General features: G+C 26.0%; 1 protein-coding gene across 1 annotated transcript in view; it reads left to right on the top strand.

Annotated features, from left to right (window-relative positions):
• The first annotated feature begins 396 nt into the window (after positions 1 to 396).
• The window catches only part of LOC111420142 (chloride channel protein 2), a 64,764-nt gene continuing 55,660 nt past the window's right edge, over positions 397 to 9,500 (top strand). The window contains exon 1 of the mRNA XM_071200864.1: positions 397 to 793. The gene's annotated coding sequence lies outside the window, so the exon portion shown is untranslated. The remainder of the gene's footprint in view (positions 794 to 9,500) is intronic.

The following is a 9,500-nucleotide window of genomic DNA, read 5'->3' as shown; positions in this document are numbered from 1 at the left end:
ATTGTCTTGCTGATCCGCGCCAGTCGTTCTAAAAAAGGATTAATTGCTACACCTGCTGGCCAGAAAACCGGGGTTGTTATTACGTGACTCCCTTCTGTTGGTACCGATATTTTAAAAGATGAAATAAAGATGAATATTCATCTGGGTACTTGGAACGTAATTTTTCGCAATATGTGTCTATATAATATGTCTATATGTATATATAGACAACCCAATTTACACACTTCTATTCAAATAGATATAATAATATTTAATAATCGCCAAATTTCATGGCATTTTTAACACCTTTTCTTATAACAATTCCATTTGGGTCATTTACAAATAAGACGCGATTAAAATTAAAACGAAACAATAAATAAATTAGCGATAAAATCCAAGACTCATTACGAATACAAACAACTCATTTCAACACTTATTAAAGTTACCTTAGCTAATTCACACCGAATAGTTTCTTAGTGGACATTAAACACGAGTTATTTAACTTCGAGAGATTATTTATAAAACAGTTCTAGACAATACGTGGTGTGCACGTTGTGTAATTTTTTTATTCGCGACAACATCGTCTCCGTCTCGACCGTTTTCATCGTTATCTTTGCAACTATTACACTTACACTTTCAATTCTATCTCCACATCAGTGTGTAAATCAAAGTTAAATACAGAAATGAGACAGTTTGTGTGAGAGAGTGAGTGAATCTAGTATTTAATATCGAGTGTTTTAATATTCCGATTATGATTGATTCCAAACCACTTCGAGTGGGTAAATGTGATTTTTGTAATTTATAATAATTTTATGTAAGTAAATTAAAAAATAAATAATAATAATAATAATAGTTTAGATGTAAGTTTAGTTGTAGTTATTTTGGCTCGATTCCAAGGTTTTTTTGCTGGTCTTGGTCGTTGGAATGGGATCAGCTTAATTTTTTAAAATTAATTACTTGCACTCGTAATGAACTAAAATTATATATATATAAATATGCTGCAGAATATCACATGAATATATACATATATGTATATCTATTTGTATATAGATATAATCGCGTATTTTATGGTGGTTTTAAATCAGCGGTACTCAAACCAGATTAAACACAATAAAAAGTTATAAATTAAAGTTTATGATTTTATATCTTCCGATAAATATAGTTCGTTACGTTACTCACAATGTAATCAAACTCTTATTAGTTGCGACTACAAATTTTTTATATGTTTATGTTTAGTAATGGAAACGTGTGTGTTCTATATTTAAAAGTATTCGTTGAGTGTCTTTTATCAGTTTGTTATTGTTTTTAAAATGCGCCCGTAATTTTAATGTCGTTATGAAACGGTGCTTTTAACCTTATTAATTAAAAAATTCGTTAAAAACCTATTTTTTGAGAAAAGTGGGCTCTTTTTAAAGGTGAGAACAGTTTGGAAATATTAATTTTTAAGTTAACCGAAATTTGTGGTTTTTAATAAAATCAGTGAATATTTTAAAAAATCGGTGAGGTCGTATTTTTAGGAGTTAAGTGATGAATTATGTATCAAATTGAAGCTAAAAGATCGTATTTTCATAAAATTATTTAATATATAAATGTGTATTAAAAAATTTTTTTAGAAAAGATATCTTAAAAAAGCATTAGATTAACTTCTAATATATACATTTTTATATCAGTCTAGAACAGAACTCGGTGATGATATCGAAATTTTTAATTAAAATGATTAATTTTAAATGATATTTTAAGCAAATTTTATATGAAACATATTTCGATAAAAATAATAATTCGCTTTGAAATCCTTGATTATGCGTTAAATTACATTTTTGTTTTGTTCAGAGGGAAATTAAAAAATTTAAAATAGTAAAAAATGTTATTAAGAAAAGTTGTTACATCTTCGATTCTTAACAAGTTTTATTTGAAACATTTTTCGATACAAGCAATAATTATTAATTCTGCTTAGAATGTTAATTAATTAAAAAATTCGTTAAATCGATTTTTTGAGATATCTTTATGAAACTTGCCAAGTAAATAAAGAAAAGTGTGCTCTTTTTAGTGGTGAAAACCGTTTGGGAATATCACGATTAGTTTTGGAGATATTAATTTTTAAGTTAAACGAAATTTGAAAATCAATAAAATCAGTGAATATTTAAAAAAATCGGTGAAGCCGTATTTTTAGGAGTTAAGTGATGAATTATGTATCAAATTAAAGCTAAAAGAGCGTATTTTCATAAAATTATTTAATATATAAATGTGTATTAGAAAAATTTTTTAGAAAAAATTTCTTAAAAAAGCATTAAATTAACTTCTAATATATACATTTTTATACCAGTCTAGAACACAACTCGGTGATGATATCGAAATTTTTTATTAAAATAATTAATTTTAAATGATATTTTAAGCGAATTTTATATGAAACATATTTCGATAAAAATAATAATTCGCTTTGAAATCCTTGATTATGCGTTAAATTGCATTTTTGTATTATTCAGAGGGAAATTAAAAAATTGAAAATATTAAAAAATGTTGTTAAGAAAAGTTGTTACATCTTCGATTCTTAACAAGTTTTATTTGAAACATTTTTCGATACAAGCAATAATTATTAATACAGGTTAGAATATTAATTAATTAAAAAATTGGTTAAATCGATTTTTTGAGATATCTTTATGAAACTTGCCAAATAAATAAAGAAAAGTGTGCTCTTTTTAATGGTGAAAACCGTTTGGGAATATCACGATTAGTTTCGGAGATATTAATTTTTAAGTTAAACGAAATTTGAAAATCAATAAAATCAATGAATATTTAAAAAATCGGTGAAGCCGTATTTTTAGGAGTTAAGTGATGAATTATGTATCAAATTAAAGCTGAAAGATCGTATTTTCATAAAAATATTTAATATATAAATGTGTATTAAAAAAATTTTTTAGAAAAGATATCTTAAAAAAGCATTAAATTAACTTCTAATATATATATTTTTATACCAGTCTAGAACACAACTCGGTGAAGATACCGAAATTTTAATTAAAATAATTAATTTTAAATGATATTTTAAGCGAATTTTATATGAAACATATTTCGATAATAATAATAATTCGCTTTGAAATCCTTGATTATGCGTTAAATTGCATTTTTGTATTGTTCAGAGGGAAATTAAAAAATTGAAAATATTAAAAAATGTTGTTAAGAAAAGTTGTTACATCTTCGATTCTTAACAAGTTTTATTTGAAACATTTTTCGATACAAGCAATAATTATTAATACAGGTTAGGATATTAATTAATTAAAAAATTCGTTAAATCGATTTTTTGAGATATCTTTATGAAACTTTCCAAGTAAATAAAGAAAAGTGTACTCTTTTTAATGGTAAAAACCGTTTGGCAATATCACGATTAGTTTCGGAGATATTAATTTTTAAGTTAAACGAAATTTGAAAATCAATAAAATCAGTGAATATTTAAACAATCGGTGAAGCCGTATTTTTAGGAGTTAAGTGATGAATTATATGTCAAATTGAAGCTAAAAGATCGAATGTTCATAAAAATATTTAATATATAAATGTGTATTAGAAAAATTTTTTAGAAAAAATTTCTTAAAAAAGCATTAAATTAACTTCTAATATATACATTTTTATACCAGTCTAGAACACAACTCGGTGAAGATATCGAAATTTTAATTAAAATAATTAATTTTAAATGATATTTTAAGCAAATTTTATATGAAACATATTTCGATAAAAATAATAATTCGCTCTGAAATCCTTGATTATGCGTTAAATTGCATTTTTGTATTATTCAGAGGGAAATTAAAAAATTTAAAATATTAAAAAATGTTGTTAAGAAAAGTTGTTACATTTTCGATTCTTAACAAGTTTTATTTGAAACATTTTTCGATACAAGCAATAATTATTAATTCCGCTTAGGATATTAATTAATTAAAAAATTCGTTAAATCGATTTTTTGAGATATCTTTATGAAACTTGCCAAGTAAATAAAGAAAAGTGTGCTCTTTTTAGTGGTGAAAACCGTTTGGGAATATCACGATTAGTTTCGGAGATATTAATTTTTAAGTTAAACGAAATTTGAAAATCAATAAAATCAGTGAATATTTAAAAAATCGGTGAAGCCGTATTTTTAGGAGTTAAGTGATGAATTATGTATCAAATTAAAGCTAAAAGAACGTATTTTCATAAAATTATTTAATATATAAATGTGTATTAAAAAATTTTTTAGAAAAGATATCTTAAAAAAGTATTAAATTAATTTCTAATATATACATTTTTATATCAGTGTAGAACACAACTCGGTGATGATATCGAAATTTTAATTAAAATAATTAATTTTAAATGATATTTTAAGCAAATTTTATATGAAACATATTTCGATAAAAATAATAATTCGCTTTGAAATCCTTGATTATGCGTTAAATTGCATTTTTGTATTGTTCAGAGGGAAATTAAAAAATTGAAAATATTAAAAAATGTTGTTAAGAAAAGTTGTTACATCTTCGATTCTTAACAAGTTTTATTTGAATCATTTTTCGATACAAGCAATAATTATTAATACAGGTTAGGATATTAATTAATTAAAAAATTAGTTAAATCGATTTTTTGAGATATCTTTATGAAACTTGCCAAATAAATAAAGAAAAGTGTGCTCTTTTTAGTGGTGAAAACCGTTTGGGAATATCACGATTAGTTTCAGAGATATTAATTTTTAAGTTAAACGAAATTTGAAAATCAATAAAATCAGTGAATATTTAAAAAATCGGTGAAGCCGTATTTTATGGAGTTAAGTGATGAATTATGTATCAAATTAAAGCTAAAAGATCGTATTTTCGTAAAAATATTTAGTATATAAATGTGTATTAGAAAAATTTTTTAGAAAAAATTTCTTAAGAAAGCATTAAATTAACTTCTAATATATACATTTTTATACCAGTGTAGAACACAACTCGGTGATGATACCGAAATTTTAATTAAAATAATTAATTTTAAATGATATTATAAACAAATTTTATATGAAACATATTTCGATAATAATAATAATTCGCTTTGAAATCCTTGATTATGCGTTAAATTGCATTTTTGTATAGTTCAGAGGGAAATTAAAAAATTGAAAATATTAAAAAATGTTATTAAGAAAAGTTGTCACATCTTCGATTCTTAACAAGTTTTATTTGAAACATTTTTCGATACAAGCCATAATTATTAATTCAGGTTAGGATATTAATTAATTAAAAAATTCGTAAAATCTATTTTTTGAGATATCTTTATAAAACTTGCCAAGTAAATAAAGAAAAGTGTGCTCTTTTTAGTGGTGAAAACCGTTTGGGAATATCACGATTAGTTTCGGAGATATTAATTTTTAAGTTAAACGAAATTTGAAAATCAATAAAATCAGTGAATATTTAAAAAATCGGTGAAGCCGTATTTTTAGGAGTTAAGTGATGAATTATGTATCAAATTAAAGCTAAAAGATCGTATTTTCATAAAATTATTTAATATATAAATGTGTATTAAAAATTTTCTTTGGAAAAAATATCTTAAAAAAGCATTAAATTAACTTCTAATATATACATTTTTATACCAGTATAGAGCACAACTCGGTGATGATATCGAAATTTTTAATTAAAATAATTAATTTTAAATTTTATTTTAAGCGAATTTTATATGAAACCTATTTCCATAAAAATAATAATTCGCTTTGAAATCCTTGATTATGCGTTAAATTACATTTTTGTATTGTTCAGAGGGAAATTAAAAAATTGAAAATATTAAAAAATTTTATTAAGAAAAGTTGTTACATCTTCGATTCTTAACAAGTTTTATTTGAAACATTTTTCGATACAAGCAATAATTATTAATCAGGTTAGGATATTAATTAATTAAAAAATTCGTTAAATCGATTTTTTGAGATATCTTTATGAAACTTGCCAAATAAATAAAGAAAAGTGTGCTCTTTTTAGTGGTGAAAACCGTTTGGGAATATCACGATTAGTTTCAGAGATATTAATTTTTAAGTTAAACGAAATTTGAAAATCAATAAAATCAGAGAATATTTAAAAAATCAGTGAAGCCGTATTTTTAGGAGTTAAGTGATGAATTATGTATCAAATTAAAGCTAAGAGATCGTATTTTCATAAAATTATTTAATATATAAATGTGTATTAAAAATTTTCTTTGGAAAAAATATCTTAAAAAAGCATTAAATGAACTTCTAATATATACATTTTTATACCAGTGTAGAATACAACTCGGTCAAGATACCGAAATTTTAATTAAAATAATTAATTTTAAATGATATTTTAAGCAAATTTTATATGAAACATATTTCTATAAAAATAATAATTCGCTTTAAAATCCTTGATTATGCGTTAAATTGCATTTTTGTATTGTTCAGAGGGAAATTAAAAAATTGAAAATATTAAAAAATGTTATTAAGAAAAGTTGTTACATCTTCGATTCTTAACAAGTTTTATTTGAAACATTTTTCGATACAAGCAATAATTATTAATCAGGTTAGGATATTAATTAATTAAAAAATTCGTTAAATCGATTTTTTGAGATATCTTTATGAAACTTGCCAAGTAAATAAAGAAAAGTGTGCTCTTTTTAGTGGTGAAAACCGTTTGGGAATATCACGATTAGTTTCGGATATATTAATTTTTAAGTTAAACGAAATTTGAAAATCAATAAAATCAGTGAATATTTAAAAAAATCGGTGAAGCCGTATTTTTAGGAGTTAAGTGATGAATTATGTATCAAATTAAAGCTAAAAGATCGTATTTTCATAAAATTATTTAATATATAAATGTGTATTAAAAATTTTCTTTAGAAAAAATATCTTAAAAAAGCATTAAATTAACTTCTAATATATACATTTTTATACCAGTCTAGAACACAACTCGGTAAAGATACCGAAATTTTTATTAAAATAATTAATTTTAAATGATATTTTAAGCAAATTTTATATGAAACATATTTCGATAAAAATAATAATTCGCTTTGAAATCCTTGATTATGCGTTAAATTACATTTTTGTATTGTTCAGAGGGAAATTAAAAAATTGAAAATATTAAAAAATGTTATTAAGAAAACTTGTTACATCTTCGATTCTTAACAAGTTTTATTTGAAACATTTTTCGATACAAGTAATAATTATTAATACAGGTTAGGATATTAATTAATTAAAAAATTCGTTAAATCGATTTTTTGAGATATCTTTATGAAACTTTCCAAGTTAATAAAGAAAAGTGTGCTCTTTTTAGTGGTGAAAACCGTTTGGGAATATCACGATTAGTTTCGGAGATATTAATTTTTAAGTTAAACGAAATTTGAAAATCAATAAAATCAGTGAATATTTAAAAAATCGGTGAGGCCGGAAGTTCGGGCTAAGACGTGAATGAGTGCGGACGTGTTTATTAAGCAGCTGTAGCCAACGCGCCCACTTTTTTTTCGTTCTTAAACCACGTGTATCTTTAAAAACATTTTTACTTGAACGATAACAAAAATATTCATCAAAAGAAAAACCCAATTACAAATTTAGTCTCCCGAAAGGGAGACGATTAAAATAAAACTAAATATAATGACACCAGCTCCTAAAAGAAAATCAGATGTATTATCTCCCCCGGTAGAAGGGTCCCAAAAGAAATATAACTGGAACCCAAATCAACCATCTACTTCCAATAGATATCTCCCACTCCAGGATCTCGAAGATAATTCTGAAGAAACGTCATCGCAAACTACACCAAAAGAATCAACAACAAAAATTCCACCAATACATCTCCCAGGCACAAAAAATTATAGCGAAATAGTACAAGACCTAAAAAGTTTGAATATTGAGAAGTTTTATACAAATACAACCTACAACTCACTAAAAATCAATCTAACGAGTATTGATGACTATAGAAAACTAACTAAATTCTATAATGAAAATGAAGTAGAATACTACACATACAAAGATCCCAATGAAAAAATAATTTCTGTAGTTATTAAAAATTTACCAGAATCTATCACTACTGAGGAAGTCGAAGACGAATAAATCGACTAAAACTACCTTTTAAAAAAGTCATAAGATTACAAAATAAAAACAAACAACCCATACCCATCTGTGCAGTTGATCTTGCTGCAAATGACAATGGCCGCCAAATTTTTAATGTCAAGGAAATACAACATGCAATAGTAATCATAGAATACAGAAAAAAGCAACCAGGCTTACCCCAATGCCACAGATGTCAAAGATACGGACACACAAAAAATTATTGTACATTAACTCCTAGATGCGTAAAATGCAATCAAAATCATTTGACGAAAGATTGCACCAAATCCAAAAAGGCACCTCCGCAATGTGTCAACTGCCAGGAACAACATCCAGCCAATTATAAAGGTTGTACATACTACAAAAATTTAGACACTAAAAACAAACCTAAACCTATACGTTCATATATACGATACTTACAATCATCCTTCTTATACCTACTCGCAAGCAGCAAATCCTAACACCCCTATAAGTGAAAACAATTCTCAATCAATCGAAAGCATCATACTTAAATCACTTCTAAACCTATTGTCTCCTTATCTTGATCAAATCAAACAATTCTTCACAACCCATCTAATCCCAAGATTTTTCAATGCCTAGCCATCAGACAATATCCAACCTAACACTCCTAAACTGGAATGCCAATGGTGTCAACAAGCAGCGTGCGGTTCTAATTGCCTTCCTAGCCAGACATAACATAGATATAGCTTGCATAACAATAACGTGCCAAATAAAAACACATTCTACTCCAAACGAAATCATGATACTGATCAAGCAAAAGCACAACGCTCGTAGAGAATGGCAACGCCTAAGGAAGCCCGAAACCAAGACCCTACTCAACAAATTAAGACACAGGGTGAAAAGTGAATTAGAAACATATAGACTAGAATCCTACCAGCAATATCTACTGAATATCAAACCAGGCGAACAAGAAATGTGGAGAGCCACCAGAAGAATTCTTCAAAAGCCAAATGAAATTGCAACTATCACCGAAAATGGACAAGCTTATAGCACCGATGAAGAAAAAGTAACAATATTCGGAAATCATCTAACTCACATATTTACTCCTTTTAATAATTGTCCACCACGTCATACCCTATACGTAAAGGAATATTTAGAACAAAATTTGCCAACTAATACAAATCTTACGAAACCAACGTCACCTAAGGAAATCGACCAAATATTGAAATCGCTACCAAAGAAAAAAGCACCAGGTTATGACCTTATAACAAATACTATTTTAACAAATCTCCCTCGTAAATACTTCGCTTATTTAGCAAGCTTATTTAATGCATGCCTAAAAATTGGATACTTTCCTGAGTTCCACAAACCGGGGAAAAATAAAGCAAAATTGGAAAGCTACAAGCCGATCAGTCTTCTCTGTACCCTTTCAAAACTACTTGAAAAGGTAATACAAATAAGGTTACATGCCGGATTAAACGAACAGCAAGTTTTGCCACCTTTTCAATTCGGCTTTAAACAAGGGCACTCTACA

Source organism: Onthophagus taurus, unplaced genomic scaffold (genome assembly GCF_036711975.1).
Source record: "Onthophagus taurus isolate NC unplaced genomic scaffold, IU_Otau_3.0 ScKx7SY_15, whole genome shotgun sequence".
In the NCBI taxonomy this organism is placed as follows: domain Eukaryota; kingdom Metazoa; phylum Arthropoda; class Insecta; order Coleoptera; family Scarabaeidae; genus Onthophagus; species Onthophagus taurus.
The sequence above is the reverse complement of the archived record's forward strand: the minus strand, read 5'-3'. Positions and strand labels throughout refer to the sequence as shown.